Source organism: Lucilia cuprina, chromosome 6 (genome assembly GCF_022045245.1).
Source record: "Lucilia cuprina isolate Lc7/37 chromosome 6, ASM2204524v1, whole genome shotgun sequence".
Lineage (NCBI taxonomy): Eukaryota > Metazoa > Arthropoda > Insecta > Diptera > Calliphoridae > Lucilia > Lucilia cuprina.
In genome coordinates, this window is record NC_060954.1 from 12,220,109 (window position 1) to 12,238,620 (window position 18,512).

Sequence of the window (18,512 nt, forward strand, 5' to 3'; positions counted from 1 at the left end):
ATGTTCAGTATGTAAATTGAACTTTATTACTATTCTGGGGAAACTGTCTTCTCTTTTTTTCTGGGTTTTCGTTGTTGTACACAATTTCAGTTAAGTTTGGTTATTCCAAACAAAAAATGATACTTTTTCTTTCGAGAAAAAGTATTAAGTCAGCGAACCTTGACACTGTAAACCACGTAATTGTTGGAGTCTAGTAAGTAGTTTGGTACTTAAATTTAAATGATGGCACGAATTTTAGATTTTTGGAGTTTTCAGCCGTTATATTAAACAAACTTAACTGTTAGTTTGAGTGTTAAAGGTCAATGTTATGATTTAGATCTTGTTGAGAAGAAAAACAACTGTATTCTCTATTTTTTTTTTTTTTTTGAAAGGGCAAAATTCAAAATAATTTGTTTTTTTTTAAACAAATATATTTGGGAAAATTTTGTTTTCTATAACCTTTTTTTTGTGTTAAAAGCCAGACAAAATTGGATGAAATGAAAGCAAAAAAAATCATTGTTGAAAGCCCATAAATAGTCAAGAGATTAAAGATCTGTTTATAGTCAGGAAATCATAGTTAGACAGTCTGTAGTCGAAATACTTTAGATCAAACTGTAGTTAATTCTCAGTTAGATCAGTCTAAAGTTAAGAAACTGTAAATCAGTCTAAAGTTAAGAATCGCACTGATCATTCTATATTACAGAGAGTAGAGATCACTTTCATTCGAATGACTTTTGATAAGATCATTTTTGACAGACTACAGTTGATAAATAATAGTGGAGTGATCATTTTATAGTAAAGAGACTACTGATCTTACTACAGCCAAGAGACTATTGATCAATCTTTAGTTGAAAGACTAGTTAATGTTCATTTCACTTCTAGTTTAGTTCTAGTTCAGTTTTAGTTCAGTTCTAATTCAGTTCTAGTTCTGTTCTAGTTCAGTTCTAGTTCAGTTCTAGTTCAGTTCTAGTTCAGTTCTAGTTCAGTTCTAGTTCAGTTCTAGTTCAGTTCTAGTTCAGTTCTAGTTCAGTTCTAGTTCAGTTCTAGTTCAGTTCTAGTTCAGTTCTAGTTCAGTTCTAGTTCAGTTCTAGTTCAGTTCTAGTTCAGTTCTAGTTCAGTTCTAGTTCAGTTCTAGTTCAGTTCTAGTTCAGTTCTAGTTCTGTTCTAGTTCTGTTCTAGTTCTGTTCTAGTTCTGTTCTAGTTCTGTTCCAGTTCTATTCTAGTTCTGTTCTAGTTCTGTTCTAGTTCCGTTTTAGTTCTGCTCTAGCTCTGTTCTAGTTCTGTTCTAGTTCAGTTCTAGTTCAGTTCTAGTTCTGTTCTAGTTCTGTTCTAGTTCTGTTCTAGTTCTGTTCTAGTTCTGTTCTAGTTCTGTTCTAGTTCTGTTCTAGTTCTGTTCTAGTTCTGTTCTAGTTCTGTTCTAGTTCTGTTCTAGTTCTGTTCTAGTTCTGTTCTAGTTCTGTTCTAGTTCTGTTCTAGTTCTGTTCTAGCTCTGTTCTAGTTCTGTTCTAGTTCTGTTCTTGTTTTGTTTAAGTTCCGTTCTAGTTGTGTTCTAGTTTTGTCTTTGTGCTCTATATACTGTTAGATAGTAGATCAATCTATCTTAGGTTTAAAGATTAAATCATTTTATTAAATAATTAACCATTTTTTCTAAGCATTTTTAAAAGATTTAATATTTTTTATTGGAGACATTTATAATTTAAATAATTCATCAATTTTAGGAGAAAGTCTTCTTAGAACCACTTAAGTTTTTTTTTACCAGAAAAAAACTTTCTCTGATTAAAGTGCACCAAATTGTTTTAGCACCATATTTGTGGTGATCTATCATAAAATTATAAATTCTTAGCGATTTACACACACTACTTCTTCTTCTTATTTTCTTCATATACTTGACAAATTTGTTTGTTTACAAATAAATCATGTCAATGAGCTTTTAAATCAAAAATACCAAAAATAAAAAAGTACTTTATAATTGTTATTCTTAATACATAAATAGACAAGAAAATTTAGTTAAAAGTTTAAACACGTAATAAGAATTTACAGAAAACAAAATGAATTTGTGGAATAGTTGAGGCAAATTTAAATAAAAATCGATTTATTATGCAAAAGTTATAGGCTTTTAGGCTCCTAATCACCAAAAAAAAAAAAAAAAACTTTAGACAGACTATGAGACATCATAAGAATATTTGCTTAAGAAATGATGAAAACAAAGACCAACCCATAGAAAAACTTGACTGCAAATAGCGAAACAGCAAAAGCAACTCTAAACTAGACAGCTGTCAAAATTAGAAGTCATAAAACTTTATTTAAGACAAAAAAATGAGAATGAAATTCTATACACAATATTCATGCATGTTCCTGCCATGTCATGCAACAAAAAATTTTTTTCTTTTCAAATCTAGACCCCACTTTATTCTTGCATTTTTACAATCATATTTCTTCATAAACTATCTATCTATCTATCCATCTGTCTGTCTTTCTGTTTGGTTTGGCATAATATTTTTAACACTTTATGAAATATATCTGCACATTCTTCTGTCATTTTTACTTTAGAAGAAAAAAATTTATATATATAATAACAACCAAATAATACATATCTGAGATCTATAACCATTTATTGTCACAATTTTTCTTAGATTATTGTCAGTTGGTTTCTTGGCAATTTTTCTTCTTTACTTCTTAACGAAAAAAAAAAAATCATAAAAAATTGCTAGATTTTCCTGTTAGCTCCATTATATCTTTCAAACTCCCTTGCACCCTAAAGTCAAGCATTCAGCCGGTGTTATGCTTGACTTAGCCTAGGGAATTGTTGTCGTATTTGTGAGCATCCTCTCATAGCTCCAATAACATTAGAAAATATAATCAACTTAAAGAACAATATGACGAAGAACATAATGATGTTAGTGGAGGTTGGTGGTTTGGGAGAGATGGTGAGCATAAAGGCAGCTCTAGCAGTTATTGCATTGTGTGTTTTGGAATAGCTATAGATTCTTTTATTCAACTTAGATAGTAGTGCAATGACAATGAAATGATAGTCCAACAGTTGGAGTTAGTATTATAGACATTCATACATATGAATTTCTTTAGATCTAAGTTATCTATGCTTCAGCGGAGTTACGAGGTTGGTCTTAAAAGTTCTCATGTTCTAGTTCTGTTCTAGTTCTGTTCTAGTTCTGTTCTAGTTCTGTTCTAGTTCTGTTCTAGTTCTGTTCTAGTTCTGTTCTAGTTCTGTTCTAGTTCTGTTCTAGTTCCGTTCTAGTTCTGTTCTAGTTCTGTTCTAGTTCTGTTCTAGTTCTGTTCTAGTTCTGTTCTAGTTCTGTTCTAGTTCAGTTCTAGTTCTATTCTAGTTCACCCTAATCTATCTCATTGGAAACAAATCAAACAATATTACAATAAATTACTTTCCAACATTTTTTTCGTATTCTTATCTACTGTGCAATCATTAGCAGCCCTAGAATGTTGTCATCAACATGCTCATAAGATGATTCATTATCATGACTAATGGCATCTTGCTGTGTTCTGCTCCTATCGATTTTACATCTTTGGTAGGTGTTAAATATCAAAGTGTTTGTGATAGTATTGATCTGGTAAGATCAATTAATCATTTTACAAATTTTAGATTGTAAAATATTACGGATAATTCCTGCAGGCTTTTGCTAACATTTGGTCTAGAAAAACCTGGTCTGCCACGTTTAAAATTGCAGATACTTAAAAGAATTTAAAGTTGATGACTATTTCTATAACTTTTCTATTATACTTCTAATACGATCCTCGCACCTTAGTTTCTATAAAATTTGTGATACAAAGTAACTACAAAAAGAACCAACTACATACTTCTAAACCAAAGACCGGCGGTTGGAGTTCATTGAATTCTTGTTACGCTAAGATCGTAAATTATTAACAAAACAGGTTCTTTTTCCTGATTCCAGCCAAATACATTCTCATACATTTTATGATTTCTTTTTTTTGTGCATTTCCCTCTGCCACTTTTATGTGGTTGTGACCATAATTCTTAATGCTGTTGTTGCATTTTTTAAACATAAAGAAATGAAAATGCAACAACACCAAATGTAAGAATCTTACCAACTGCTGGAGTCTGTTGACTCTTATCTGCTAACGCTGCTGCAGTAGTATTTAGTCAGGTTTGACTTTAATGCATGTTTGGCCGACCGACCGACCAACCAACCAGCCGGCTGACTGGCTTTCTTTTTCCAAAGAAGATTTTCTCTTAACCTTTTAGTTATTAGTGTTGTTCAATAGGCGTTTTGTCTGCTGTTAAGATTTTCAGTTTCAGGATTTTCTATTGAATTTCTGCTGCCATACACCATTTAAAATAGTTCAATAGTCATGATGCCGTGAAACTGATGCCAACAATGTATTGTCTTAGTTTTTGTAACACTACACTCAATATTGCAGTAATGATGATGTTTACTTCATTATGACACGTACATGAAGAAAAGTCATCATTGTCATCATTCCAAAAAAATGGAGGAAAAAAAGTAGAAAAATGAGAAGCAAACATCGAAATTATTGAAAAAAATGATAACGAATCTTGATGATAAATTGTAACATCATTAATATGAAAATCAACACAAACATTAGAGTGTGTTAGCCAACAGCCATATAAGTTGGAGGACAGTGGAATGAAAGAGAAAAAATTCAATAAAAAATTAGTCTATAGTTTACACTATAGATCAGTCTATAGCCTGGACTATAGATCAGTCTATAGTCTAGACTATAGATCAGTCTATAGTCTATAGTTATTCTATAGTCTAGACTATAGATCAGTCTATAGTCTAGACTATAGATCAGTCTATAGTCTAGACTATAGATCAGTCTATAGTCTAGACTATATATCAGTCAATAGCCTACACTATAGATCAGTCTATAGTCTGGACTATAGATCAGTCTATAGTCTGGACTATAGATCAGTCTATAGTCTAGACTATAGATCAGTCTATAGTCTAGACTATAAATCAGTCTATAGTCTGGACTAGATCAGTCAATAGTCTGGACTAAAAATTAGTCTAAAGTTCGGAATAAAGATCAGTCTATAGCTACGCTTAAAGATGAGTATATATTCTACACAATCGATCAGTCTAAAGTCTAGACTATAGATCATTCTGGACTTTAGATAAGTTTATAGTCTAAACTATAGATCAGTATATAGTCCGGACTGTAGATCAGTCTATAGTCTGGACTATAAATCAGTCTATAGTCTGGAGTATAGATCAGTCTATAGTCTGGACTATAGATCAGTCTATAGTCTGGACTATAGATCAGTCTACAGTCTCGACTATAGAGTAATCTATAGTCTGAACTATAGATCAGTCTATAGTCTGAACTATAGATCAGTCTATAGTCTGGACTATAGATCAGTCTATAGTCAAGACTATAGATCAGTCTATATATAGTCTGGACTATAGATTAGTCTATAGTCTGGACAATATATTAGTGTGGACAATAGATTAGTCTATAGTCTGGACTATAGATTAGTCTATAGTCTGGACTATAGATTAGTCTATAGTTTGGACTATAGATTAGTCTATAGTTTGGACTATAGATTAGTCTATAGTCTGGACTATAGATTAGTCTATAGTCTGGACTATAGATTAGTCTATAGTCTGGACTATAGATTAGTCTATAGTCTGGACTATAGATTAGTCTATAGTCTATAGATTATTCTATAGTTGGGAATATAGATTAGTCTATAGTCTGTACTATAGATTAGTGTATAGTCTGGACTATAGATAAGTCTATAGTCAAGACTATGTATTGGTTTATAGTCTGGACTATAGATTAGTCTGGATATAGTTCTGGACTATAGATCAGTCTATAGTGTGGACTATTGATCAGACTGATCTCTAAAGGTTGATTTATAGATTAGACTATAGTTTGGACTGTAGATAAGTCTATATTCTGGACTAAAGACTATAGATCAATCTATAGTCTATACAATAGATCAATCTATAGTCTATGCAATAGATCAGTCTATAGTATGGATTATAAATCAGTCTATAGTCTAAAGAGATCATCCGGTAGTCTGGATATGGAGATCGCAACAAAATTATTGGTAGGTTTGTGTCTTTGCTATACTCCAACCCCACTGTGCAGCATCATTAACAGTCATATAGCATTGTCATCGTCCTCATCTTTATCATTTCACTAGTTTGGTTGTTGTTGTTGTGTTTAGTTGGTATCAAGCTGTTTACTGTCCCCATTGATTGTGCATCTTTATAGAGAGTGTAAAATATCAAAGTGTTTGTTTGTCTCACTATTTGTTTGCCTAACCGTGAGTCAGTAAGTCTAGTTACATAGTTAGCTGTTATCTGTAAATGTGAACGAATATCTTCTCATCTGTGATTGTTGTTGTCGTTATTGTTGTTAATATTGGTTTGTTTCAATGGATGATTGGGTTGTTTTTTTTGAGATGTCTATAATGTTGTTGTCTTATACTTACAACATACACCGTCGTCTTTTAAAAGGGTCTACTGAGTCTGTGTTTATTGATTTCCTCCTTGAGTTTGTTGATTGGTTTGGGTTGGTTTTATATATTTCTAATGACTTGCATTAGAGGGAGAAGTTCGATACTATATTGTTTCGATTACAACATGTTGGGTGAGAAATTTTTGTAGGTAACAGCGAGAGTGTGTGTTAAAATGTTTGATTATATTGATTTTATTTTCTCTTTCCTATATCTGTGTCTCTGTTTATGTTTAATTTTTATTGCCAAAGTGATTATTCTTTTATTTATTTTGTTTATTCATTCATGCTCATTCCCTTAGTCAGCTCATCATGCTCAAACATCCATACATACATAGTTATTATTTTCCATTATATTCAGTTTAACAAGCCAAACAAAAATTGTTTATTTGTTACAAAGGAACTCAAATATGTTGTTGCGGTTGTTGTGTTTGTTGTTGATGATGTTGGTATGTTTAAAAGTGTTATATTACCCACAACTTTGTATCATTCAAGTCAGTCACTTTGTCATGAATACCATTCATACCAACACTCACTAGTATTTCGCAGGAGGTAAAATTCTCTTTGAAGTTTTATGAATTGAAATAAATATTAAGTGAACAGATAAAATTGCTTTTGATTTCAGTTTGGAATTTTGTAATTTTATTAGTTTTCTTTTGTTGAAAAAATGTAGGAGGTATTTTTTTTATCAAACAATAAATTTGTTTATCAAAAGGTTTCATTTTGAAAAGAATACCGCAATTTTTTTTATATTTATTTTCTTAATAGGTATGTAGAATCGAAAAGTGTATCATGGGAAATGGACGTTTTCTTATCTATTGTCCAGACTATTGATCGGTCTATAGTCTTAGCTACTGATTAGTCTATAGTCCAGAATATGTAACTGCTGAAAGTCTTGACTATAGATCAGCTTAATTCCTTACTATGAACCAGATCAGCAAGTAAGCAATAACCTCTACTATTTATCAATCTAAACTTTAGATAAATTTTTTAAGCTGGACTATAAATCATTCTATAGTCAGCACTATTAGTTTAGTTTAATATATTTACTATACTTTCGACTATAGTCTTGACTATAGCTGACTCCATAATCTTGACATTAGATCATTCTATACACTGTACTATAGATCAGTCTATAAGCTTGACAATATTCTTGACTGCAATTCAGTTTTCTCCTTTTCAGAGTATATTCTTTAACTATAGATCAGTTTATAGTTTGGACTGTATTTCAGTCTATAGTCTTGACTAGAGATCAGTATATTGGATTCGCTGTAGATCAGTTTATAGTATTCAATATAGATCAGTATATAGTATTCACTTAAGATCAGTTCATAGTATTTAGAATAGATCAGTCTGTAGTTATGACATTAGATTATTCAGTAAAGATCAGTCTTTTAAATAGAGCATTCTATTATAGACTATTATTTAGACTTAATCGTCTGGCCTATAGATTTATATATAGTTCTCACTCTAGAGTACAGATAAGGCTATATATAGGCATTGTCCATAGATCATATTAATCATATTTCTTGGTTACAGATCAATCTATAGCCAAGAATATAGATCAGTCTATAGTCGTACTATAAATCAATCTATATTCTTGACTGTAGATCAAAGTATAGTCTACTATTGAGCAATCCAGAGCCAGGTCTATAGATCACTCTGTAATCTGGACTATAGATCAATCTACATCCTGTACAATAGATCAATCTTTAGTATAGATTGTAGATTAATTTACAGTCTGGGTTATAAATAAGTTTTTGCTATTGACTATGGATTAGTCTAGAATCATTGTTACAGATCAGTCTCTATTCTTAATTATAGTCCGGTCAATGATCTTTTGTTCCGATCAGTTAATTGTCTGGTGACTATGGATCAATTTTTAGTGTGAACTCTATATCAGTCTAAAGTTTAGAGCCTATACTGTAGATCATCACTTAGTCTATAGCTAAGTCTTGACTGTTGATCACAGATAAGTCTTGACAATAGATCAGTCTATATTCTTGTCATAAATCAATCTATAGTCTTGCTTATATACCAATCTATAGTCTTGTGTAGAGATCAATCTATAGTCTTGCCTAGAGATCAGATTATAGTCAATACTACGTTGAACTAATTGATCTAAAGTTTTGGACTATAGATCAGTCTATACTTTTGACTGTATATAAGTCTATAGTTTTCTTTCTAGATCAACCTATAGTGTAGATTATAGATCAGCTTATAGTCGACACTTTAGATCAGTCTATGTTCTATACTTTAGTTCATTGTATAGTCTAGAGTTTAAATAAATCGATAATCTGTTCAGTTGATCAGTTTATATACTGGGATGAAGATCACTTATTATTCTTAACTATAGATCAAACTTTGAACTTGACTATAGATCAGTGTCCAAGTATGACTATAGATTATACAGATATTGTATCTTTAAAATTTAATATTCAATTGGCAATACATTCACAAAATCATTACCTTTTACCCTTCAACTCAAAATCCTTTTTCAATATCAATCATAGTTCATGAAGCAGAAATTCTAAATCAATATTGATTTGACACCTTTATTATCAACAATTTTGACTTTATGCCAGCAATTTCTTGTTGTTATATGACTTTCAAAAACATCTTCAAATGTTACTTGCAATTGACCTTTTTTGTTGTTATGATATTTAAATTAACATTTAAACTAAGAAGAAATATGATTTAAACAATATTTTTTTCTATAAAATAATCAAAATTGTTTAAAAAAAGAAATAGAAAAAAAACATTGTTAAATAAATAGAAACCACAAAAATGCGGCAACAGCAACAATTGTATAAACAACATTAACAATAAACAGCGACCAGCAGCAGCAACAGCAGCTCAAGTATCAGTAACTAAGTTCCCCCTAAAGACCTTTTTGAAAGCTGGTTAAAAACGCTTCTTTTTTTGTGAAGAAGAAGGTAGTTTGACATTAGGGAGAGAAATTTTTAAGGAATAACCTTTTTTTAACTTCAAGCAGAATACATCTAACGGTTTAGCACTAGTTACTAGACTATCTCTAAGTAATCTAAAAGAGATCTTATAACTGTTGCTCGTAAAAGGATTTTGTTTTATATAGTGGCTTTAAATAGTAGTACTTACTCTTTCAAGTATAGTCCTATATTGAATTTTGTAGACTAGCTACTCGTTTGTCCCTTTGTAATCTAAGGTGTAATGAATTTTATAAACTGTTTTATAAACAAACTGCCTTTGTTTTATAAACATTTCTTAATCCGGTTATTGAACCTTAATGCCAGAATGTCCAAAATAATCTGCCACCTTAATATTTTGCTCACAACAACATTACTGTTTGCACTTCACCACCAGCGCCACCAACCAAATTGTATTGTTGTCCAACATTTGTTGTCTACAAACAATTTATTTTTTTTTCTCTACTATATGAACTTTAACAAGCCACCAACAAACAACAATAATATATAATTTTTGTAAACTTTTTCGGTGGATTCTCCACACACACACACACAACTCATCTGCTAAAGATCAACAACTTTTGCTGCAAAGCAGCAAACAAGAAAACATCGAATGAACAAAAAAAATATAAAAAAAATAACAAAAATCAACAATGAATATAAAAAAATAAATGAAAAAACTGATAGTAGCTTAGAGGAGAATCGCGGGTGCCCTACATCTGCAAAGAAGCAACAAGGATTTGCAACTGTTTAATATTACTTCAATCTTACTTCAATCTTGCAACCTGTTTAGTTCTTTGATAGAAGATTATATAAGCAAAAATCAAAGTTGTAAAAACAACTTCATTTAGAACTAGTTACGTAACTAGTCCTTTGGGGCTAGTGTTACGAAATTTTTAAATGGTCTTAAACTTTTAGCGTATAACATAACCAACAGTCCATCAAACATATTATATCTCTTTCTCCCCTTGTAAATACCCTCAACAGACCCTCTTTGAAACCTTAATAACTTGTATTTTTGATTCCAACATTCTCTTTGTGGTTTTTTATTTTGCCTCCACAGAATCTTCAATTTCAATTTATGATGAAAATTCACCAAAACAAAATCTTTTTTTATGAAAAAGATATTTGTCTGTTTTGCTTATTAACTTGTTTTATCATGCTGTTGTTGTTAATGTTGCTGCTGTGGTTAGCAACGAAAATTGTGAATGTAATAGAAGGAAGTGAAATTGAAACTCTTGGAGAGAAGAAAAACACATGCAAACACAGAGAAATGTAAAAAAATGGAATGTATTCTCTATCAAGAGAAGACGTTCGGTCAATAAAGATACTGTTCCATATATGAGCACCTTTTTGTATAGAAAATTATATTAAAAAGACAACTTGTTATGGAAATTATGTTTTCCATACAATACTTTCAACAATTATTAAGGAAGGTGCTTAAACAATAAATTTTTCTATAGAAAACTGTACATGAAATTATTTTAAAGCTTTAGAAGAAAACTGCCTAAGAAGAACCTTTGTGTAGAAAACGCTCAGAAGAAAACTACCTTATAGTCTAGTCTATAGTCTAGTCTACAGTTTAGTCTATAGTCTAGTCTAGTCTATTGTCTAGTCTATAGTCTAGTCTATTGTCTAGTCTATAGTCTAGTCTATTGTCTAGTCTATAGTCTAGTCTATAGTCTAGTCTATAGTCTAGTCTATAGTCTAGTCTATAGTCTAGTCTATAGTCTAGTCTATAGTCTAGTCTATAGTCTAGTCTATAGTCTAGTCTATAGTATAGTCTATAGTCTAGTCTATAGCCTGGTCTATATTCTAGTCTATACAAAATGGTTGAAAAGTTAAACTCTTTTATATAAAATTCTCTAAAGAAGACTGTCTAAAGAAAACAGTTAAAAGAAGACAAATTTATAACGAAAATCTTCTAAAGAAATTGAATTTATTTTTCCTTTAAAAATTTTCAAACTTTAAATTTCTCCTTTTTGGAGAAACTATGAAAAACTTAAAAATCTCATATTTCACTTAATTTCCCAAAAAATGTTTTAAAAACACACACATAAATCTTAAATCCTTAAAATTAAAGGCTTAACATATCTAATAACTATATTTAAGTCCCCCCTTTCCCCTCCCAAAAAGAAAACGTTTAATAAAATTGAAATCTTTTAAATCGACGAAATAAATTTCTTTTTTTAGTTTATTTTATAAATCAATTAAAAAAATGCAGACACTTTGTCTGCACCACATGATTTATGGTTTATTGAAAACTAACAGGTGATTATTATGTTGTCGGTCTTATTCGATTCCACTGTCTTTTCTACTCGCAACACTTGATCCCTTTTTCAGACTAAGCAGACAGACACACACACACTACAAGGCAATGGCTGTTACCCAACCAGACAGTTTAATAAATAAACTCATATATTTCCATATTTATTGATTTTATTTATTAAACTAAATATTAGTATTATTGGGAAAGAAAAAAAAAACATCAGTAAGAACCCTGCTCCAAATCCCTGTTTAAGTTATTTTGTTTAGTTTTAAATTTTTTTTTCTAAATTCTATAACATGTTTTTTGTTGCTGTTAAAAATTTATGTTGATTTTATTTGTGCGAAAAGCGCCATAATATTTTATACATTTTGACAGTTGAATTAAAATGTAATTGAGTAAAGGCGTTTGGCTTAAATAAACTTCGTTGGTAAAGGGGACGGATTGCAAGAGCCATAAAAGAGTGTTTTCTATATTGAAAACCAAAGGTAACTTACAAAAGAAGAGGTTTTGTTATAGAAAATTTTCCTATGAAGCAACTTTCATAGCAATTTTCTATAGAAAATTGTCTAAAAATTATTTATTTAGTTAGTTAGTTAGGCAGTAAGTTAGTTAGCTATTTGTAGTCTATATCCTGTAGTCTATAGTCTAGTCTATAGTCTAGTCTAAAGTCTAGTCTAAAGTCTAGTCTATAGTCTAGTCTGTAGTCTAGTCTATAGTCTAGTCTATAGTCTAGTCTATAGTCTAGTCTATAGTCTAGTCTATAGTCTAGTCTATAGTCTAGTCTATAGTCTAGTCTATAGTCTAGTCTATAGTCTACTCTATAGTCTATATTCTTGTTTATAGTTTGTTTTTTTATTAAGACAAATAATTTTATTTAAACAAATTCAAGTTAATTTTTTACATTATTTTAACATTAATATAAATTAACATTAATTAGTATTACTTTTTATAAAAAAAATATTAACAAATTAATTTACCGTTATTAATACTTTAGTCAGTAGCATACTACTACACATTTAACAATAAATTTTTGCAATATATTTAATTAAATTATTACTCTTCTCTGGATATAAATTAATATTATAAAACTTTGATTCTATTGAAAATCAATATTTATTTAAAGTCGTGCAATATAACACTTTTTTATTTAAATAAAAAAATTAAAAAAAAAACTTTTGTATTAAAATTAAAATAATACTTAATATGCATAATATAATGACTGAAATCAACTCCAGCGTAAATTAAAAAAATAAACAAAACGTTTTTTTTTACATTTATATAAAAAATCGTGAGTTTGGTACCTTTGCAGTTTTCAATCCCCCCTTTTTTCCACCATTTTGTTAATGTAATTTAACTTATAATAACAATAAAAACATGCATTATTATCTCAATATGGCTGCTCTCCACCCACAGTCTTTCCTATTCCTGACTTGAAGTATTTGTTGTTATGATAACGGTTTTTTCTATATATTATTTTTTGTTTCCTCTTCAACTACAAGCATCAATTGTTTGTTGTTTGTATGTGTGTGTATGTAAAAAATAATGAAAAAACATTACCTCTCCTTCCATTCTCTCTACAATCACGTTTTTAGGCACAGATGCATTTGAAATATGTTTAAATATAAAAGAATTTTTATAAATTAGGGTGGCACTAAAAAACTGATGTTTACAAAGCTACAATAAAACCTTATGAATATTTTGTGATCTTGATTAAAGAATAAAATGTGATTGTTAGAAAATTCTATATTTTTTTTTGCAGCCTCCCCCTAATGTACATACATTTGTCTATATTTGTATAAATTTTTATGTTTTTAATGTTTTTCAAAAAGGTATTAAAAAACTGACTTTCAATAAAAAATTTCGAAAACAATAATATTAAAAATAATAACGATGATGATATTTATTATTGTCACATATGTTTGCATTATCACTGTAAATCCTTTTTTTATTGTACTCCATTCTCGGTAACGAAAATTTTTTCTGGGGGAAACATTTTTCCTATAATTGTAACTTTTATTGCTAAGGTTTTAACATATGTATTTGCTAAACTGTAGACTACACTATAGCCTAGACTATATATAACACCCCAGACTAAACTATTTTCTAGTCTATTTCGACCAGGGTAGATTATAGACTTCACTATGGGCTAGACTATAGACACGACTACAGCCTAGACTATAGACACGACTACAGCCTAGACTAGACTATAGACTAGACTATAGAGTAGACTATAGACTAGAGCATAGACTAGACTATAGACAAGACTGTAGACTAGAATATAGACTAGACTATAGACTAGACTATAGACTAGACTATAGACTAGACTATAGACTATACTATAGACTAGACTATAGACTAGACTATAGACTAGACTATAGACTAGACTATAGACTAGACTATAGACTAGACTATAGACTATACTATAGACTAGACTATAGACTAGACAATAGACTAGACAATAGACTAGACTATAGACTAGACTATAGACAAGACTATAGACAAGACTATAGACTAGAGTATAGACTAGACTATAGACTAGACTATAGAATAGACTATAGACTGGTCTATAGACTAGACTATAGACAGACTATAGTCTAATCTGTATTCTTTAAAGATAACAATATTTTTATAGAAAACTATTCTAGGAGACACTTTTCAGTAGAAAATAGCTCACGAATATCTGATCTCTAAAGAAGTCGTAACATTTAAGCTGTTACCATAAAATCACAGTAAAAAATGTTAATTTAGTTAACTGGTGTTTTAAAAACATATCTTTTAGCTTAATTTATTTCATAGCGTTATTAGCATTTTCAGTAGTAGTTTATTAAAGTATTCGCTATTAATAGTAAGAACCAAAGTTTTTTCCTCTTCAGATATTTTTATTATTATCGCTAAATTGCCAATGACAGAATGTTTTTGTTTATAACAAAAATATGTCGGTTAACTGCCATTCTAAACCTTTTATTGAAGCCAACAGTTGTTGTCGAAATACCGTCTATTAAAATATCATAAAAATTCACATTTCACATATTTCAATGGTCAATTATATATAATTTATTTATTTATTTACTATTCATTTATTTATATATTTCACTTTTCAAATAGTCATCATCGACTGTTACACATTTCAAATACTTTATTTTTGTTTACTTTCACTATCATTAAATTATTAAATTTTATAAATTCTGTTTATAAAAATAGAAAAATAAACACACACACAACTGTACAAAAATAACAAATAATCATAAGAATAACAAATAATAAATTTAATATGAAAATAAAAAAAATTAAATAAATAAATAAGAGCGGTCTTCCAGTTAATAAAATGGCTAGAAAAAATTGGCAACACAAATACTTTTAACAACCCAATAACAACACCAACAAACTACACCACCAACAATGTGTAATAAAACACACACACAGAGAAATAATAATCATTAAGCAGAATGGTCCATAAATCATCAATAAAAATTGTAGAAAAAACTATAACTTTGTTTTTTATAACTGATTGTTGTACACCCAGCTATACATATATACCAACATACATACGAACATATGTATCTAGGTATGTAAGGGTGAACATAATGTACATAAATGGATACGAAATATCTTTAGTTATGTTTGGGTGAAAAGTGTAAGAGAACTCTACAAATGTAGAAAATTTCTCAAATTACTAAAGCAGAGAACTTAATTTTTTACACAGTTTTTACATGATATTTTACATAATTAAATAAGGGGTAGAGTCAATTTAGTCAATAGATTAGACTATAGTCTAGTCTAGTCTATAGTCTAGTCTATAGTCTAGACTATAGTCTAGTCTATTCTATAGTCTAGACTATAGTCTAGTCTATAGTATAGTCTATAGTCTAGTCTATAGTATAGTCCATAGTCTAGTCTATAGTATAGTCTATAGTCTAGTCTATAGTCTAGTCTATATTATAGTATAGTCTATAGTCTAGTTTATAGTCTATAGCCTAGTCTATAGTCTAGTCTATAGTCTAGTCTATAGTCTAGTCTATAGTCTAGTCTATAGTCTAGTCTATAGTCTAGTTTATAGCCTAGTCTATAGTCTAGTCTATATAGTCTACTCTATATAGTCTACTCTATAGTCCAGTCTATAGTCTAGTCTATAGTCTAGTCTATAGTCTAGTCTATAGTCAAGTCTATAGTCTAGTCTACAGTCTAGTCTATAGTCTAGTCTATAGTCTAGTCTATAGTCTAGTCTATAGTCTAGTCTATAGTCTAGTCTATAGTCTAGTCTATAGTCTAGTCTATAGTCTAGTCTATAGTCTAGTCTATAGTCTAGTCTATAGTCTAGTCTATAGTCTATTCTATAGTCTAGTCTATAGTCTAGCCTATAGTCTAGTCTATAGTCTATTCTATAGTCTAGTCTATAGTCTAGCCTATAGTCTAGCCTGTAGTCTGATCTATAGTCTAGTCTATAGTCTAGTCTATAGTCTAGTCTATAGTCTAGTCTATAGTCTAGTCTATAGTCTAGTCTATAGTCTAGTCTATAGTCTAGTCTATAGTCTAGTCTATAGTCTAGTCTATAGTCTAGTCTATAGTCTAGTCTATAGTCTAGTCTATAGTCTAGTCTATAGTCTAGTCTATAGTCTAGTCTATAGTCGTAGTCTATAGTCTAGTCTATAGTCTAGTCTATAGTCTAGTCTATAGTCTAGTCTATAGTCTAGTCTATAGTCTAGTCTATAGTCTAGTCTATAGTCTAGTCTATAGTCTAGTCTATAGTCTAGTCTATAGTCTAGTCTATAGTCTAGTCTATAGTCTAGTCTATAGTCTAGTCTATAGTCTAGTCTATAGTCTAGTCTATAGTCTAGTCTATAGTCTAGTCTATAGTCTAGTCTATAGTCTAGTCTATAGTCTAGTCTATAGTCTAGTCTATAGTCTAGTCTATAGTCTAGTCTATAGTCTAGTCTATAGTCTAGTCTATAGTCTAGTCTATAGTCTAGTCTATAGTCTAGTCTATAGTCTAGTCTATAGTCTAGTCTATAGTCTAATCTATAGTCTAGTCTATAGTCTAGTCTATAGTCTAGTCTATAGTCTAGTCTATAGTCTAGTCTATAGTCTAGTCTATAGTCTAGTCTATAGTCTAGTCTATAGTCTAGTCTACAGTCTAGTCTATAGTCTAGTCTATAGTCTAGTCTATAGTCTAGTCTATAGTCTAGTCTATAGTCTAGTCTATAGTCTAGTCTATAGTCTAGTCTATAGTCTAGTCTATAGTCTAGTCTATAGTCTAGTCTATAGTCTAGTCTATAGCCTAGTCTATAGTCTAGTCTATAGTCTAGTCTATAGTCTAGTCTATAGTCTAGTCTATAGTCTAGTCTATAGTCTAGTCTATAGTCTAGTCTATAGTCTAGTCTATAGTCTAGTCTATAGTCTAGTCTATAGTCTAGTCTATAGTCTAGTCTATAGTCTAGTCTATAGTCTAGTCTATAGTCTAGTCTATAGTCTAGTCTATAGTCTAGTCTATAATCTAGAGTGTAGTCTAATCTATAGTCTAGTCTATTGTCTAGTCTATAGTCTAGTCTATAGTCTAGAGTGTAGTCTAATCTATAGTCTAGTTTATTGTCTAGTCTATAGTCTAGTCTATAGTCTAGTCTATAGTCTAGTCTACAGTCTAGTCTATAGTATAGTTTATGGTGTAGTCTATAGTCTAGTCTGTAGTAGTCTATATTTTAGCCTACAGTCTAGTGTAAAGGGTAGTCTATAGTCTAGTCTTTAGCCTAGTCTATAATTAAGTTTATAGGTCAGTCTTAAGTCTAGTTTATAGTCTAGTTTATAGTCTAGTTTATAGTCTAGTTTATAGTCTAGTTTATAGTCTAGTATATAGTCCAATCTATAGTCTAGCCCATAGTTTAGCCTATAGTTTTGTCCATAGTTTAATCTATAGTGTAGTCTAATGTAAAGTTTGTAGTCTACTCTGGTCTTTAGTCTGGTCTGTAGACTAGACTATAGACTAGACTATAGTTTATGGTGTAGTCGATAGCCTAGTCTATAGTCTAGTCCATTGCCCAGTGTACAGTCTAGCCTAAAGTCTAGTCTATAGTCTTGACTATAGTCTAGTCTATATTCTTGACTATAGTCTAGTCTATAGTCTGTACTATATTCTAGTCTATAATCTTGACTATAGTCCAGTCTATAGTCTTGAATAAAATCTAGTCTATAGTCTTGACTATAGTCTAGTTTTAATAAGTTTCATTTTAATAGATTAAGTCTATGGCATATTCTATAGTCTAGTGCATAGTCTATAGTCTATAGACGATAGTTTAATCTACAGTCCATACTGTCTATTTAAACACCAACATCATTATAATTGAAAGTCCAGCAAACTTTACTCCTAAACAAAAAGTTTGTCTTTTCTGTAAATAAACTTTCTTTTAAATAATTAAGAAAAAATACAACATATTTATAAAAGGCTAAATAATTAATTATTATTTTTTTTTCATCTTTCTTTATTTACAGGTAATTTTTCAAAAGAAACTTGTCAAACTCCAGCATTATTGATGTAAGTTGAGAATAGTATTAAATGTTTATTTAAGATATTTTGTTCGATCACACATATGTTTGGGTTGCGTTGTGAAGAAAATATAGAAATGCTGGTCGATTGAGAAGGATTATTCAAAACATATGTTTTAAAAAAAAAATTTGTTCTTAACAAAATTTCTCCATAGTTAGTGTTTCAAATTGAGTTGTTGTTAGAAAATCTTAAAAAGAATTTTGTTTATCGTAGAAATGTCTTAATGATGTCAGTTTCAACTTAACATTTGTTATGATCGGTGTAATAATCTAACAACTTTGTTAACTTTAAAGGAAATTTTTTT

The 18,512-nt window shown here is 30.0% G+C and overlaps 1 protein-coding gene across 1 annotated transcript in view; it reads left to right on the forward strand.

Moving 5' to 3' along the window:
* The first annotated feature begins 18,143 nt into the window (after positions 1 to 18,143).
* The window catches only part of LOC124420908 (putative polypeptide N-acetylgalactosaminyltransferase 9), a 28,267-nt gene continuing 27,898 nt past the window's right edge, over positions 18,144 to 18,512 (forward strand). Inside the window, exon 1 of the mRNA XM_046955360.1 lies at positions 18,144 to 18,196. The gene's annotated coding sequence lies outside the window, so the exon portion shown is untranslated. The remainder of the gene's footprint in view (positions 18,197 to 18,512) is intronic.